Raw genomic sequence first — 16,602 nt, 5'->3', positions numbered from 1 at the left:
AGATCCGTGGACCTTACTCTGAGAACCGTGGACCTCACTCTGAGATCCGTGGACCTCACTCTGAGATCCGTGGATCTCACTCTGAGAACCGTGGACCTCACTCTGAGAACCGTGGACCTCACTCTGAGAACCGGAGATCTCGCTCTGAGAATCGTGGACCTCACTCTGAGATCCGGGGACCTCACTCTTAGATCCGTGGACCTTACTCTGAGAACCGTGGACCTCACTCTGAGATCTGTGGACCTCACTCTGAGAACCGTGGACCTCATTCTGAGAACCGTGGACCTCACTCTGAAAACCGTGGACCTCACTCTGAGATCCGTGGACCTCACCCTGAGATCCGTGGACCTCACTCTGAGAACCGTGGACCTCACTCTGAGATCCGTGGACCTCACTCTGAGAACCGTGGACCTCACTCTGAGATCCGTGGTCCTCACTCTGAGATCCGTGGACCTCACTCTGAGATCCGTGAACCTCACTCTGAGAACCGGGGACCTCAATCTGAGAAGTGGGGATCTCACTTTGAGAACCGGAGACCTCACTCTGAGAACCGTGGACCTCACTCTGAGAACCGTGGTCCTCACTCTGAGATCCGTGGACCTCAATCTAAGAAGTGGGGATCTCACTCTGAGAACCGGAGACCTCACTCTGAGATCCGTGGATCTCACTCTGAGAACCGGAGACCTCACTCTGAGAACCGTGGACCTCACTCTGAGAACCGTGAACCTCACTCTGAGATCCGTGGTCCTCACTCTGAGATACACCGCTCGAGAGAGGTTCTTTATCGAGTGCACTGTAGTGGAGGTGATTTGCTTCACAGGGGCGGGAGAAAGCATTTACAGGGCTGCACGTCTATTTTTACATTTGAACACTTTTACAAGATAATAACCTTTTTTTTTTCCAAAACCTATCCCTCATTGTTGTACTTTACACACTGTGTTACAGCTGTGCATTCTTTAAGTTACTACAGAGCTCTGAGCGAGCACACATTTGCTCTAAATGTAGTCATTTCCTCTTTAGCACCAACATAAAGAGACAAAGTAGCAGTGAAATGTCTTTTTTTTCGGTTAAAGACAAAATAAATAGTGATGTCTTGGTTATGCACCAATATCTCACCATCAGGTAACTAATGGCGAATGCATAAAAGCGCCGTGCTCTCTAATAGTTTCTGCACCTTCCCTGTGTGGGAGCACATTCCTCCACCTCTCTTCCCCCAACTCAAAATTCACGATAGCGCGAAAAGAAACATGCAGAAGTAGCCGCACAATCTGAGGCTGCGAAATTACATTTTTACCTCCCAACAGAAATGAATCTCGACTGCAACTTGTCGATCACTGCCTCCGATTCCATTTCCCGGGCAAGAGTTCGGAAGCGCTGTGCACAGCATTGCGAAAACAACAACAAGACATTTAGATTACCGCACTTTTTAGCCGTTCTCTTATTAAAATCTTGAAATTAAATACGACTTAAATAAACACACTGAAAATTAAAGAACAGGCGAGGGTTTGCATGCGGCTTATTCCCCTCCCCCAGCATACAGCGTATTTGTTACACGAGTCATGTCCAGCGGATCATTTCTGCTATCTATTCAACCTCATGTAGAATGCATTATTACCACTTCCTTGGGTCAGGAGAATTGTTAAATCACAAAGATTGCGAGAGGTGGCCGAGTGACTCAGAGGTCAAAGCGCTGGGCTGACAACCACCGGGTTGCCGGGTTTGAATGCCTGCAGCAGCAGCAGCAACCTGTGATTATACCACGTTTTCATGTTATAGAGAGATCATAGTCTCAGCCCAAGTCACCAATGACTGCACACAAAATAGCACGAGATTAAACTTGGTTCAGTATTTTCCCTGGTATATTTCAGCTCTGAGAATAATACATATTTGTTTGACTGTCATGGACTGTATGTACGTGTGTTGAACTTCTTTCGCGCAGGACGTCGCCGACCGTGCTAATCAGAGGTGCATTTTGAATATTAACTTTCTAGCAGGGCAGGTGGGAAAGTGGTACCCCCTCGAGTGTGCGGGTCAGGTCACATGGGAACGGATTTCGCTCACGCAGGAGGAGGTTGTGCAGCTCCGCAACAGTTTTAAATGGATTCTTCATCTCATGACGTCATGCAAGTAGCACGACATGAACATGAACACGACGTTAACATGAACACAATGTTAACATGAACACGATGTTAACATGAACACGATGTTAACATGAACACAATATTAACATGAACACAACGTTAACATGAACACAATATTAACATGAACACAATGTTAACATGAACACAATATTAACATGAACACAACGTTAACATGAACACAATGTTAACATGAACACAATGTTAACATGAACACGACGTTAACATGAACACGACGTTAACATGAACACAATGTTAACATGAACACAATGTTAACATGAACACAATATTAACATGAACACAATGTTAACATGAACACAATGTTAACATGAACACAATATTAACATGAACACAATATTAACATGAACACAATGTTAACATGAACACAATGTTAACATGAACACGATAGATTGTTGGTGGTGGAGGTTCGGTGGCTGGTGGGGAGACAAAAGAACACGGTGTGCGTGGAGGTATAATTAGACAAATATAAACTGTAGCTCTTCACGGACTTTTGGGGCAAGTGCTGCTAGCGAGCGCCCATTAAGGCCGGTACGGCACACGGGGGCGTGGGAGGCCAACACTACACGGCTGCCTTTGTCTCCCCACCGCACAAGCTACTCCTTTCGGGCCGAGTGGACCTAGTGAAGGCTCAGGACCGGTTCAGATATTGGCCACTGTTATTGGTCGTGAGTGGGAATTGAACTTGGGTCGCCGGGTTCGGAGCGCAGTCGTTTGATCATGACACAACCGCTGCCAATGTTTACGAGACACATCCACCAACACACACGCGGGCAACGTTGTCCTATTAAGCGAATTCCTCTAAATCTCCACGTGACACTGGTGACACGCGTCGCGTCGAGGTTTCTCGTCAGCTGCTCGGGTGTGATTCGAATTATTTGGAATGCTTCTCGCGATTGTTACAGACGATCTCTCGAGCTTTTCAGCTCATTTGTTTGCCAAACACTTCATCTTGAACATGGCCTCAACACGCAGCCATCCAATGAAAACTGCCATCTAATTATGACTATTTAGTAAATAATGACACCTTTTTAGTATGTACCTCTGTATCAGTAGCGTAGCATCGTCGGCATGGGTTGTAAGGCAAGAAATTAGATGGGACCCTCCCTCCGTGGGCTCCAGTGCCTGCACACTCGATAGCGACGTCACTGCCCTGTATAATTAATTAACATCAAATGTTTTCATCTAAGACAAAAAATATGACATCTTGTATTTCCAGTGGTCATTTATTATTTATACATCTTTTTCAGTAAATTTTCAATGTTTCGTCCTCATTTCATTGGGGTTTGGTTTTACTTTCATTCTATCATTTACCTCCCACCGCTACGGGGGGTGACATGCCCCAACGGTAGCACGTCTGTTGCGACGGGTCGCGGTTCAAATAAGGAAGACCACCCTGGTTAATACTGCGAGTGTATTAACCATAAAGCACGCGCCGTCTGCTTCCCAGTAGACGTTCGAGATCCCACGATGATGTTTAAAAAGAGTCGGCCATCAGGTCCCTACGTCATGGTCCAAATTTCCCAAAGTTGAAAACGTGACTTACGAATTTCTCAATTGGGAAAACAAACAATAATCCCCCACACCCCACCGACTTCGAAAACGAAGCAAGACTCTCCTGCAAAAGAGTCTTGAGGCTCGGTCAAAGTGAGGCTTTCCTGGGTTAGCAAACGTAGGAGTAGAAATAAAAATAAACCGCTGCCTTCTTCCACCACTTCCCACCTCTCCTTTGTTATTGGGCACGGGCCACTTTGCATGCGAGCGCGTGATGTACGATGTGCCGAGAGGGCTTTCCAATAACCCCCGCTAATCGCCCATCAGCACACGTTACCAGCGTCATTCATTCGCTGCTGACGTTTTATTAGGGAAACCAGATTAATCTTACCCCGCCGCTTGTCAGCGGGTCTCGGCAATATTTTCATTCTCTGCCACCTTTTGCAATATCACTTGTCATATTGAAAAGTGTTTAATGGCAGACAGCTGGGGCCTTCACCCCCCCTCCCACACCTCCGTGAAGTTGTAGTTGTTGCATACATTAATAAATAGATGTTGCTTCAATCCCAGAGCAGACGGAGTGCATGGCATGCGATCATTCTCTGTGCCGCAGAGAAAATGTGTAATTTTTTATTAATTCACTTACCAGTTCAAATGCACATCACGCAATGGATCAAATAAATTACCTTCTGACATACGCTTACCATTGCCAACTACCTTTTCACAGTATTATAGTTGTCATATTTATATAATAAATGGTCTGCTGTATATATCATTGTGGTACATGTAAATGGACATCGTGTATTATTCAGCACGCAAATTAATGTTATTACATTTACTGTTATTACGTCCGTCGTGTTTGTCCTTTAGCTTGCATTTGTTTATGGGCGTCGAGGCTGCATTGTGACGTGTGGATGTGGCAGCATTGTCCTGGCCATTCGATAGGCGTTGGTCAAGGCCACCCTGACACCGAGTGGCATTTCTGCGGTATAGCATTTACCTGTGTGCATCTCTGGCGTTAAATATTGTGTTTAGAGACTTGGATCCTGAATCATTAAGAGGTGAAATAAAATAATTAAGCTATTAAACTTAACGAAACTATTTTTTATTTACCATGTAAGGCCCACTTAGCTAATTATCTCTTTTTCAAAAGCGACCTGGCCACAAATGATCATGTGGAAACGTAAAGCAGCCAAATACTCAAAATGTTTGTTGATTCTAAATGTGGAGGGAAAAACTGGAGGAGATGCAAAATCCAAATATACATGGGTCAGGGTGGGGATCGAACCCACGACCTCTTGTATACCAGGCGAGGCAGTTAACATCTCGCCATGGCAGTGCCCTAGGAGCAGTCCTGCAGCTGCTTGCTGATGCCACTGCTGGCGAAAGGACCTCCACTAAAGCGAGCTCTAGATGGCCCGTGTAGAGGGCTCTGTAGCCTGATTCTCCACGCCAGTAAAGATGTCTTGTGAAATGTGGGAGTAAACCCACGCTTTAGTCTGCTACAGGTGACCTGCCGATCGAATAACTCTGGCGAACCCATCGTACTTCTGGATGAACAGAGTTGGGAGGATTTGCAGAATTTGCCCAATTGTTTCAACTGCCATCACGAGAGACCTTTTGATTGCAAGTCCAGCGCACCAACCGTCACACCTTGGCAGCATCCTGCTTAAACGTTCATCATCATCATCACGATCCATGGGCAGATAGCCTGTAGGTACCCACTGCACATGTCCTCATTTGTTTCCACTTTCCTCTGTCTTGTGCCAATATGCTCAAGTCGTGGCCACATCGTTCTGGCACCAATCTCTTGCGATGTCGTCACGTAATTCTCTGCGAGGTCTTCTTCTCTTTCCGGTTACTTCCATTTTTCCAAACAGGTCACGTGTGCTTAAACTTTAGTACCTCTTAAATGTCAATGCCAGACTGTTCCCTGTGCAAGGGTTTTAAGTGTTCGCCTGCTTGAAAACGTACATTTACAACACGATGGCACAGGTCATCGATCATATGTGGGTGTAAAAGTGCTGAATGCCATGTTACCTGCTTTGTTATTTAATTTCCCCTACCTTTGTGTGTTTCAAAGCGTGTTTAGGTATTCATCTGTTCAATCTTGATTTGAAGCTTTTGTGACTGCAGGAATCCATACTCTGGTTCTTTCGGTAAAGACACGTAGGTATAAAATGAAATAAATCACGACGTTTCAATCGCAACACAAGCGGTCGTCCTCAGGCGGAAAAAATATAATCCAGCAGTGGAACTGCTGAACCAGCGAGAGAGCAGCTACAACAAGAGGTTATGTATGTGGCGATGGGCAAGCAGGCGGGGTCTGAGCTGGAAAGGAATTCCATCCGCGGCGACGGAAGCTCATTCATGCTAATCCCCCGCCCGAGTCCCTCTCTCCCTAATCTCCCCATTAACACAACTGTAGTGCTCCCGTCCGTGGATGGAATTCCGGAGAAGTCGGTACGGGGAGCTCATGGCAGTGTGGCACCGGGGCAATGGATGAAGGAAGGTCCGGATACGTGATAGCAGGTGCATTTTATCCAGGGTCCACCATGCATAAGTAGCAGTTGCTTGAGTGGTCAGTGGGTTCCCGCCACATTTTTGGGATAGCGAACTTCATGGCTCTCTTTTCCTCTCTGTACCATCCTACAAATATACATTTATTTCACCCATGACTAATGTATAAAAGATTCTCGCAACATTTTCCATATATGATACATATATTTTCAATAACATTGAAAATTGTAAACATTTTTAAATTAAAAACTTTTACAATTACATTTTTTTTTACAAATTTGATAAGATAACATTCTGCATTGCTCGCAGGTGAAATGAGATGCCCAGGGTTTGTCTTGATCCCCAACAGGCATGCCGAAATATGCCTTGTAGGCCTCACACATCTTAGCAGATGCTTCCACAGAAGACTTTTTCGCTCTTGTCTTGATAAATTGGCCGCAGACATAGCAAAATGCGTCTACCAGATGCTTGCAGCCTCTTAATGCCATCTCTGAAAAATGCAGATATGTATTCACTTAGGCAACTGGAACTAAACTGAACTGGTGAGCTTAAGGCCCCCGTATTTATACTACTATTTATATTACTGGAAAGTTCTAGAATGTTCTGGACGTTACTCCAAGTTTACTCAGCACTGAATCTAATTGGAATGTTATGGAAAATACGTAAATGTCGACGATAAACTCTCCTACCTACAAACTAGCCCGTTTTCTATCAGATACTCTGCTTCCCTTCACAGGCAAGACCTCTTCAGCAGTACTCAACTCAACCCAATCAGTCTCTATGGTTAAGGACATGGTACTATCTCCTGATGACATCCTCGTCAGTTTTGATGTAGTATCTTTGTTTACCAAAGTCCCAGTACCGGACACCCTAAAAATAATTGAGGACTTAGTCCAACATGGATTGAATTCTGACGTACCTGCGCTGGTTAGGCATTGCCTCACCAACACATATTTTACCTGGAATGGCACCTTCTACAAACAGAATGAGGGTACCCCTATGGGCTCCCCCTTGTCACCAGTTATAGCCAACATGTTCATGGAAAAGTTTGAATCAGACGCCATCCAGACATCCACCCTGCGTCCTTCCCTGTGGAAGAGGTATGTGGATGACACTTTCGTCATCTGGCCACATGGCCTCCCAGCATTGAACCACTTCTTGGACCACATCAATTCCAGACACCCATCCATCAGATTCACCATGGAAGTGGAGAAAGATGGTAAACTACCATTCTTGGATATTCTGTTTGAGAGGAGACCTGACGGATCCTTGGGACATTCTGTCTACAGGAAAGCCACCCACACAGATTCCTACTTGAAACCGGATTCCCACCACCACCCATCTCAAAAGAATTATCTCATGAAAACGCTATACCACAGAGCCCATGGCATTTCTGACCAACACCACCTGGCCGGTGAATTAAGACATGTACATCGGGCCCTCAGGATGAACAGATAATCTGACCGCACTATCCGCCAAGCTGTTTCTCCCACCATACAGAAACAGCCACATGAAACTCCGACCAAAACTATCACGTTACCATACATAGCAGGCGTGACCAAAAAGATCTCCAAATTCTAAACAAACATAAGATCCAAGTCCGATTCAGTACAGTGCATAAAATCCGTGATCTGATTCCATCTGTGAAGGATGTCGTTCCTGACTTACAGTATCCTGGTGTCTACAAACTGAGTTGCAGTTGTGGTGATTGCTACATTGGAGAAACGAAACGTCATGTTTCTGATTGTGTCCGCGAGCACAAGTCAGATCTGAAACACGGTAGAACTGAATTCTTCGGCCGTTGCCGATCATTGCTACAACTCTGTGGGCTCTGATGAAATTGTCTTTTCCGAGACCAAGGTGCTCTGCAAACCTCCTGGCTACCATCAAAGTTTTGTACACGAAGCCATACAAATATACAAACACAGACATAATTTCAACCGTGATGATGGTTACAAACTGAGTAATCATTGGAAAGATGTGATTAACCATGCAAAAAAGATTTAACTACACTTATTTGGACCATCTTATTTGACAGACAACTATTACAGGTTATTGATAGACAGCCAGTTTTGTTTAACTAGGTTTAGTTTTTTCTTTCTTTTCTCACACTTTTGTTATGTAGGCTAGGCGTAGTCACAAACCGCACCTCTCCATAACAAAGGCTCAGTCTTTTGTTATGCAGTCTATTCTTAGTCTTAAGCCTCACCTTACCATATTAATAAAAAGTGTGCCGTACTTGGCCCTTCCCCTCTTCAACCATTATATATACGGAGTGGTAGCTCTTGTAATCTCTCATTTACGTGATACAGCTGTCGTGGCTGTGACGGTTCCACCTGAAGACGGAAGCTTGTGTTGCCTCCGAAACGTCGTGATTTTTATTTTATTTTACTTTTATTAATTTAAATTTTTTACCTACGTGACTTTCCCGGAAAAAAGCTAAGAAAAAAAATACGTAAATTTCAAAATATCACTGTCCTGGTCAGAAAAGCAAAGTTTGTGTGGAATAATAGCCATTTTCTGTACATTTGAGCTATAAGAAATTAGGAAATAACACTTACTGCCCAGGGAAAAAAAAGGTTACACAGTGTTATCTCACACTTTATGGACACATAAAGCAATTGGAACCACAAAAGTTATGCCATCTCAAGTGGTACCGATAGGTTAAATATCTTTCTCTGGGCTAATGGAGTATCCCATAAGCCTACGATATCCATGTTACACATTCAGTCACAACATGTTGTTGTGGATCTCTTGGCTGCTTCACGTGGCACTTTCTGTTGTTTATTCGCCTGCAGTGACTATTTCCTTGCTCTTGATATCAGAAAATCTTCATGTAAATCAATCCCAGGCAAAAACTCAAGGAACCACAGTTTGTGTGATGTTCAGCAGAGTTATCCGTGTTGGAATGTGCTTGCAAAAAAGCCAAGATGAGTGTTTATTTTTTTACAAGCAGCGGCGATTTTGTGCAAGTAAAATATTATTTGTTAATTGAATAAGGAAAAGCACATTCAAAACATGATGTATATGTAGCGTGACCAGTTTTGTCTTTCATGTTTTAATTACTATGTTCTCAACAAGGTGAAACATTTTTTGAAAATAAACCTATGAAAATATGCACAATGTCAGCAATTCCTAGAATGCTAATTTCAAGAAGTGTCTCGAATGATGCATTTATATAAAAAAAAATATCTGGTGGAGCTGCTGCTGCGTTGGCAGTAGTGCAGAGGCACAATTAACAACAACAATAAACGCAACACATTTGTAAACAACACTGTGGCCTTAAAAGAAAACATATATAACTATTGACGTTTCGGGCAACAGTCCGTCTTCATGTAGTCATTGATTTACGTGACATGAATAAAGACCAGTGTCCAAATATCGCCTATTATTTTTTTTTACTTTCTTTAAGGCAAATGTGTTGTTTATTTTTTTGTTATAAAAGTAAGTTTTATTTGTTTTATTTTTATGTTGTTATAGAAAATGTTTGCCCTATCAACCAGATTTTAGGTTCTCCAGCAGTACGGAGAGAGCAATGCCTTAAATGTGTCCATCCAGGAGCATTAGTGGGTGCACCACAGTAGGTCGATCGGCGGGTCGCCTGGGGTGCGGTAAAGCATGTGTGTACTCACACCACTTCCAAGACGTCTTGCCAGAGTGGAAGATTAGACCAAATTATTCTCCAGAGACATATTCTAGAGCTCTCTCTCTCTCTTGTGGAGGCCCTTCTGCCAGTTGTACCATAGTCACCGCTTGTATTATTCGGATGCTATGTTAAGTCAGATTATTATTATGGTGTTGGAGACACATTAAGTATTGCGCTGGTGAAAAAAAATTTACTGTCCCTTACATATGTAGTGAGTCACTTTGGAGACACTAATAGTAGGAGGCATGCACGTTTATTCTACACTTTTCACAGTATAGGGGATGACTATATACGGGTCAGGACAGCCGTCACACTGCCTGACCCAACACCGACGAGGAGGACGAAGACTTCGTGGACGACGGCTCCATTCCCAAACCGCAGCAGCCCCGACCCAGCGTCGGGGCCTCCCTTTTATCCTCCCCAGCGTGGCCTGGCTCCGCCCTCGGCCACGCCTCCTTCCGGAACCTACCAGAAGGTTCTGGGCTCTGCCTCACGTGTCCTCTCTGTCACCTTTACCCTACATCCGTGCCTGTCACGTGCCCTACTGGCAGACCGGCCGCTGTATCCTCTCAAATACCCTTCACTGCCAGCAACTGGTGCTATGCGCTCCAGGGCACACTTTACCTGCCCTACTGGTAGACCGGGCTACGATCCCGCTCTCTACCAGTAACCAGCGCTACGGGCCGTAGTGACCCATTCTATGTCACTACATATATATATGCCTTACATTAGGAGAATCGTGGTGCATACATGAGTAAGTATATTTAATTTTATTGTCATGCTAAATATATCACAGTGTGTGCAAGATTTAATTATTGTGGATTCATCGAAGTCATATGGAGTAAATCAGTGGCAAAGTGAAATCTGGCATCATAATGAGACTTTAAAACCACGTGTGGGGGAAAGAGTGCTGGTGATTTTGAATGACTCACTTGAATGGCTCAGCGCACACTTGCCCACTATGCCAGTGTACTGCACACACATACACGTCGATTGTTTGACACGGGAAGCTGAACTCTCCCTGGGACATGAGGCCTGCGCTCACCTCATCTTTGTTTTTGCACCCAGCTCTTGGCATTGTGGTGTGTGGCTCGCATTTTAGCCGTGAACGCATAAATCACCTGGATGGAATTCGTGACAGAAATCACTCGACTTTGCAAAGAGCTGGTGGATGATTTACAGTCCACCAGGTGTTATTAATAACGCAAACTAATCGAAATGAACATGGGCCTTTTGGCTGATGCTTGCAATGCCCAGTTTGCTTACCGAAGTGACACATAAAGAATGAATACAGCTTTCAAAATGTAAGGGTCTGAGGGTGGGGTGGTTAAGGCATGTATCATTTAAATTCGTGCTAATGCACATATTCAAAGAAAATTAGTTTACTTCAGCCATGAATTAGCAATCATTTCGGAATCTTCCTTAAAACTCATAGATAATAGCACTTCATATGAACCGAAATGGACGGTAGTGTTAGGGGCCGTCCATAAATGACGTCACGCACCTGGGGGGGGGGGAGGGGGGTCAGACATTTGTGACGATGTGTTGAGAAATGTGACGTTACATCAAAATGTGCAACTTTAAATAAATATAGACAACACGTTCTACCTAATTAAATAGACTTTTTAATAAATGTTTTCTCCTACAACATCAGAATGCAGCGCCACATTAAATACGCACTACAATGACAATAGTTTAAAGGGATTTGAAGCATGTTTTATTTGGGGGGGGGGGTGGGGGAGTTGCTGAGCACAAACTGGAGTGAATGTCTGCTGAGCATGAAGACTACGCGTACAATAATTCACAACCCACGCCAACAATTCAAAACTTTCATAGTCATATCTAAATATACCAATATTCGATATATGAAGTTTCAGTAGAACGAACTTTGGATTTATTACTATTATATTAATAAGAAAAAAGTTAAATAATAAACAAATACACTTAAATTAATACATTAATAATAAAAAATATCCATATACAGTACTCTGCTATATATTTTACAGTACAGTTTATTTTAATCTTCATTTTAGAACTTTCGTGACTGCAGGAATTATTATTTGGTTCTTTCGGTTAAGTCACGTCTAAAGATAAAATAATAAATTAAATTAAATAATAGCATACGACGTTTCGATTGCAACACAAGCAATCATCATCAGGTATAATGAAATAGCGACATAAAATCTAACCAGAAAACTATAGACAGACATATTAGCAGACAGATATCACCAAGATACATAGAGGGAGCAACACAGGTAACAGAGAGGGGTGATCATCTCTGTGGGGTGGCCTTAAATAGACAGAGGGGGGAGGAGGCAGAGAGAGGGAGGGGGTTAGAGAACACATTTGCATATCAATGAGTGGTCAAAAAACAAGGTTCTGCAAGTGCGATGACACGGCAAGCAAGTCTGAAAATCAGGAGAAGGGCAAACTAAAATTCAATAACCTAGTAAAATATCGAAATGTAATGTAATACAACACAGAGGGTCGGTCAACACACAATTAACGCATAGCCTGGTTGATTACGTATTTCAAAGATTGCTAAGTTAGAATTTAAGTGTGAACATTCCAAAGAGAAGACACAGGCAGAGAGAAGAGAGAGAGAGAAAAAAAGGATAAGCTCAAAACTTCCCCGTAGAAGTGGTTCAATCTTAATTTTAGAACTTTCGTGACTGCAGGAATTATTAATTGTTTTTTTCGGTTAAGTCAAGAACCAAATAATAATTCCTGCAGTCACGAAAGTTCTAAAATTAAGATTGAACCACTTATACGGGGAAATTTTGAGCTTATCCTTTTTTTCTCTCTCTCTTCTCTCTGCCTGTGTCTTCTCTTTGGAATGTTCACACTTAAATTCTAACTTAGCAATCTTTGAAATACGTAATCAACCAGGCTATGCGTTGTGTGTTGACCGACCCTCTGTGTTGTATTACATTACATTTCGATATTTTACTAGGTTATTGAATTTTAGTTTGTCCTTCTCCTGATTTTCAGACTTGCTTGCCGTGTCATCGCACTTGCAGAACCTTGTTTTTTGACCACTCATTGATATGCAAATGTTTTCTCTAACCCCCTCCCTCTCTCTGCCTCCTCCCCCCTCTGTCTATTTAAGGCCACCCCACAGAGATGATCACCCCTCTCTGTTACCTGTGTTGCTCCCTCTATGTATCTTGGTGATATCTGTCTGCTAATATGTCTGTCTATAGTTTTCTGGTTAGATTTTATGTCGCTATTTCATTATACCTGATGATGATTGCTTGTGTTGCAATCGAAACGTCGTATGCTATTATTTAATTTAATTTATTATTTTATCTTTAGACGTGACTTAACCGAAAGAACTAAATAACAGTTTATTTTATTTGTAAACTTTTATTTTAATACTGTACAGTATAAAAAATACATTTTCAATATAAATTGTCTTAGTTTACAATATGAATGGAATGTTATCAAGTGTTTCTAATATGAAATGGCAAGTTACGAAGGCTGGGATCGCATCCTCATGTTAATCATGTATATCAAGGTATTGCTGTACATTACGTAATTCAGTGCCACCATTCAGTTAAATATGTAATCAATCATTATTGTCACTTTTTTTTATCTCATTTGCGTTGTTTGCCACATTTTGTGTGATATTGTGTGTACACGTATTTGCCCTGATGGCATGAAGATAACAGCGTTTTCACATTGTGCGTATAAATACATAAAAACATCGAATCCTGTATGACTAGGTGGAACGTGAGTGGCAATAATCGATATTGATTCATCATTACACCTGAAATGACGAAAGTGGCTGTGCGTGATTTTGCATCCAGTAACCCGGTAAACAAGCCACCTGCTATTTCATCGAATACATCGCCTTTGCAACTTTAATTGCAGTGGTTCACTTTAGAAGGACAGGTATCCACCGTAAATTATTTAAACTTTCATCACAAAGAATGATAAATCACTCCGTAAATTGTACCTGCGTTTAAAAAATCAGTCATTGCAATCTTTACTCCTAGGTTTTAATTAGACTAATTGTAGGCCCCCTGGAGAGAGCTGACAATTCAAGAGAAAGAAACATCAATTTACCTTCCAGTCCTCATACCCGTGTTGCCTGCACTGAGATGAGGATCACAGCCCCAGGATCAAGGTAAAAATGCAATTTTGTCCACTCGTGCGGTGCGTCTGTGAATGCCGAGCAAATTATTCAAGCAAGCCTGACTGTTGATGAGACATTGTTTGTCGAAATCGCCTTTGAGAGTTTACTTGTCTTCAAACACTGCTGCTTAAAATATGCACGATGAAAATATGCTAAATATGCACTTACAGAAGGCTGTGCAGCCGATGGATGGTTAGAAATGTATTGCTTGTTTTTTAATGTAAGATGGATATGTGAAAAAGACATTATCTACTTATTTATTTTGTTATTTACATTCTCTACAGCGACGATTGTATTCATTTTGAGTTAAACAAAATGTGTGCATGTGTGGCACAGGATGTTCCAGCCTTGGCAGACTGTAGGGGCAAGTGCTGTTATCGAGGAGAACCGATGAAGGCTGGCATGGCACACGAGGGGGTGAGTGGCCAGCACCACGCCCTGTCGCCTTTCTCTCCCCAGTGGCGATGTTTGCATACCGCACCAGGTACTAATTTGAGGCTGAGTCGACCTAGGGGAGGCCCAGGACCGGTTCAGATAATTGTCACTGGTGTTAGTCGTGAGTGGGAATCGAACCTGGGTTGCCAGATTCATCGCGCAGTGCGCTAACTGCTACACTATCGCTCCGGCGAACAACCCCCTACCACTTTGGTGTTGCCAGACGATACCGCTGTGGTGGAAGTGAGCAATGCCATGATTGGAAGGCCAATTCCAATCAGATTTCTCCTCATGGTGCTCGTAGCCAACATAGCGACCAACGGGGGCTCTGGACAGGTGCAAGGGGCTGGTAACCCCTCCACCTGCAATTCAATTACAATGAAACCACCTAAAAATATTAAACTAAGCTCGTACCACAGGCCCCAGGAGGACAGGCGTTTATGATGTGGAAAAACTCCATTTCGCGCAGCCAGGAGACTGAATCCGTACCCTCGGAGTTCCTCCAGAAATGGCAAACAGCAACTGGAATGTTCGAACGCTCACTGCGTAGGAGAGGCTGCCACTCCTCTCTATGTACATTGAACTTCTGATGTCCATAGCCAACCGTGCTAATCGGAGGTGCAGGAGAAGGACAACAAGCTAAATACAAAAAAACTGTTCCAAATAAACGAGTTTTCAATCTAGATTTAAAAGTGCATTAGTGCCAATAGCTTCCTAATATCAGAAGGAAGAGGGTTCCAGATGGCCACAGATGGCAGACCGGAAAAATGCATTGCCTTCAAGTAATAAACTTCCGTTTTGATCATCGCTATTGTATTCATAAAGAACGTCACAAGTATTGTGCACAGACGGGTTTCATTAGTTGATGGGCGGTTGGAGTGTAGCAGACCCTTCACAATGCGTCACAGAACACGGGGGTCGCGAGCCGACTTATTGACGCACGGGGCATAGAACAATCTGTGAGAATCGACAATGAGTAGGTTTGCAGATCTGCAGGTAGCTCTGCAAGCGAGTCGGACAGTCTCGACAACAGTTTCCTTCTGCGGAGGCTCCAACCTCCTTTGCGTCTTGGTTCGCAGCGATCGCCACAGGTGACAGCCACTTACTGGCCACTTTTCCCTTTCACGTTGTTCTTGTTCAGGTATGGCATGAGTTCATCAAGAACATCAGTGTTGTAATTTTATAATTGCGCTGCAAAATAATCGCCCATCTATGCAGGATTTAGACACGCCGATGATTACCGGATCTTCTGACGGAAAGCATCTCTGTCGGGAACTGGACCGGTACCACCTGCATCTCTGCGGTATTTAAGATGTTCTCTGGACTGGCTCTGGCTCCTGTCACTATGAGGAGTGGACAGTTCTCTACATGGGCCAGGAGACTGCCAAACTACAGTGAGTGGCTATTCTTTTAAACAAAAGAATGAAGGGGGCGTGGAAGCATGGTGGTTAGATTTTGATTTGAATTTAACATCTTGTTTGACCACGCAGTTCAAGAAGCATTCCATATCTGTACAATGGGATGCTGATCGATGCCCGGGTGTTGTCAAGGGATGGCTCCCTATTGGTCAACCATGTTATGTATGCTGACTATCTGCTGATTACTGCTCACTCAAAGAAGGACTTGGAGGTGCTGCTGCTTGACCTGGAGCATGCTACTAAAGGGTGGGGGCCCTTACCATCAGCCCCTTCAAAACGAAGCACCTGCCTGGGTATTTTGGTCATCAAACACTCCATGCCCTCAACTCCCTATTGGTGACAGGATAGTTGTGGAGAGAGTGGAGAGGTTTCCATACCTGGGCAGGGTGCTTATGACCAGTTCTGGTTAGACAGAAGATGTCTCACTCCGAATCAGTCGAGCGGCATTATATTTTGATTGGTTGCGTAACGCTGTGTGGAATCTACCCGGTCTGTCACTCCACTTGAAGCTGTGGGTCTTCACGGCCAAAGTCATGCCCACCCTTCTCGATGCATGCGAAACGTGGACCCCCATAATAGAACATCTTCGCTGGTTAGAAATATTCAGGCTGGCCTGTCTATGATCCATCTTGGGTTTAACCAGGCTGGATTGTGTAAGAAGCTGACAAATTCTTGAAAGATCTGGACACATTCCCATCGGTGAGCTCCTCTGACAGGTAAAGCTGCATTCGCTGGGTCATGTAGCCTGCATGCCCAGCCAAATCACTTTTGTTCGGCCGAATAGAGAGGGCTAAA

At 43.5% G+C, this 16,602-nt stretch overlaps 1 long non-coding RNA gene across 2 annotated transcripts in view; it reads right to left on the bottom strand.

Annotated features, from left to right (window-relative positions):
* LOC133340400 (uncharacterized) overlaps positions 1-16,602 on the bottom strand; it is a 38,466-nt gene that overhangs the window by 15,473 nt on the left and 6,391 nt on the right. For both annotated transcript variants that reach the window (XR_009754896.1, XR_009754897.1), the window contains one exon: positions 1,295-1,374. This is a non-coding gene — a long non-coding RNA (uncharacterized LOC133340400). The remainder of the gene's footprint in view (positions 1-1,294; positions 1,375-16,602) is intronic.

Source organism: Lethenteron reissneri, chromosome 9 (genome assembly GCF_015708825.2).
Source record: "Lethenteron reissneri isolate LAM-NWPU_2019-01 chromosome 9, ASM1570882v1, whole genome shotgun sequence".
NCBI classification, from domain to species: domain Eukaryota; kingdom Metazoa; phylum Chordata; class Hyperoartia; order Petromyzontiformes; family Petromyzontidae; genus Lethenteron; species Lethenteron reissneri.
This window is presented reverse-complemented; position numbering and strand designations above follow the sequence as displayed.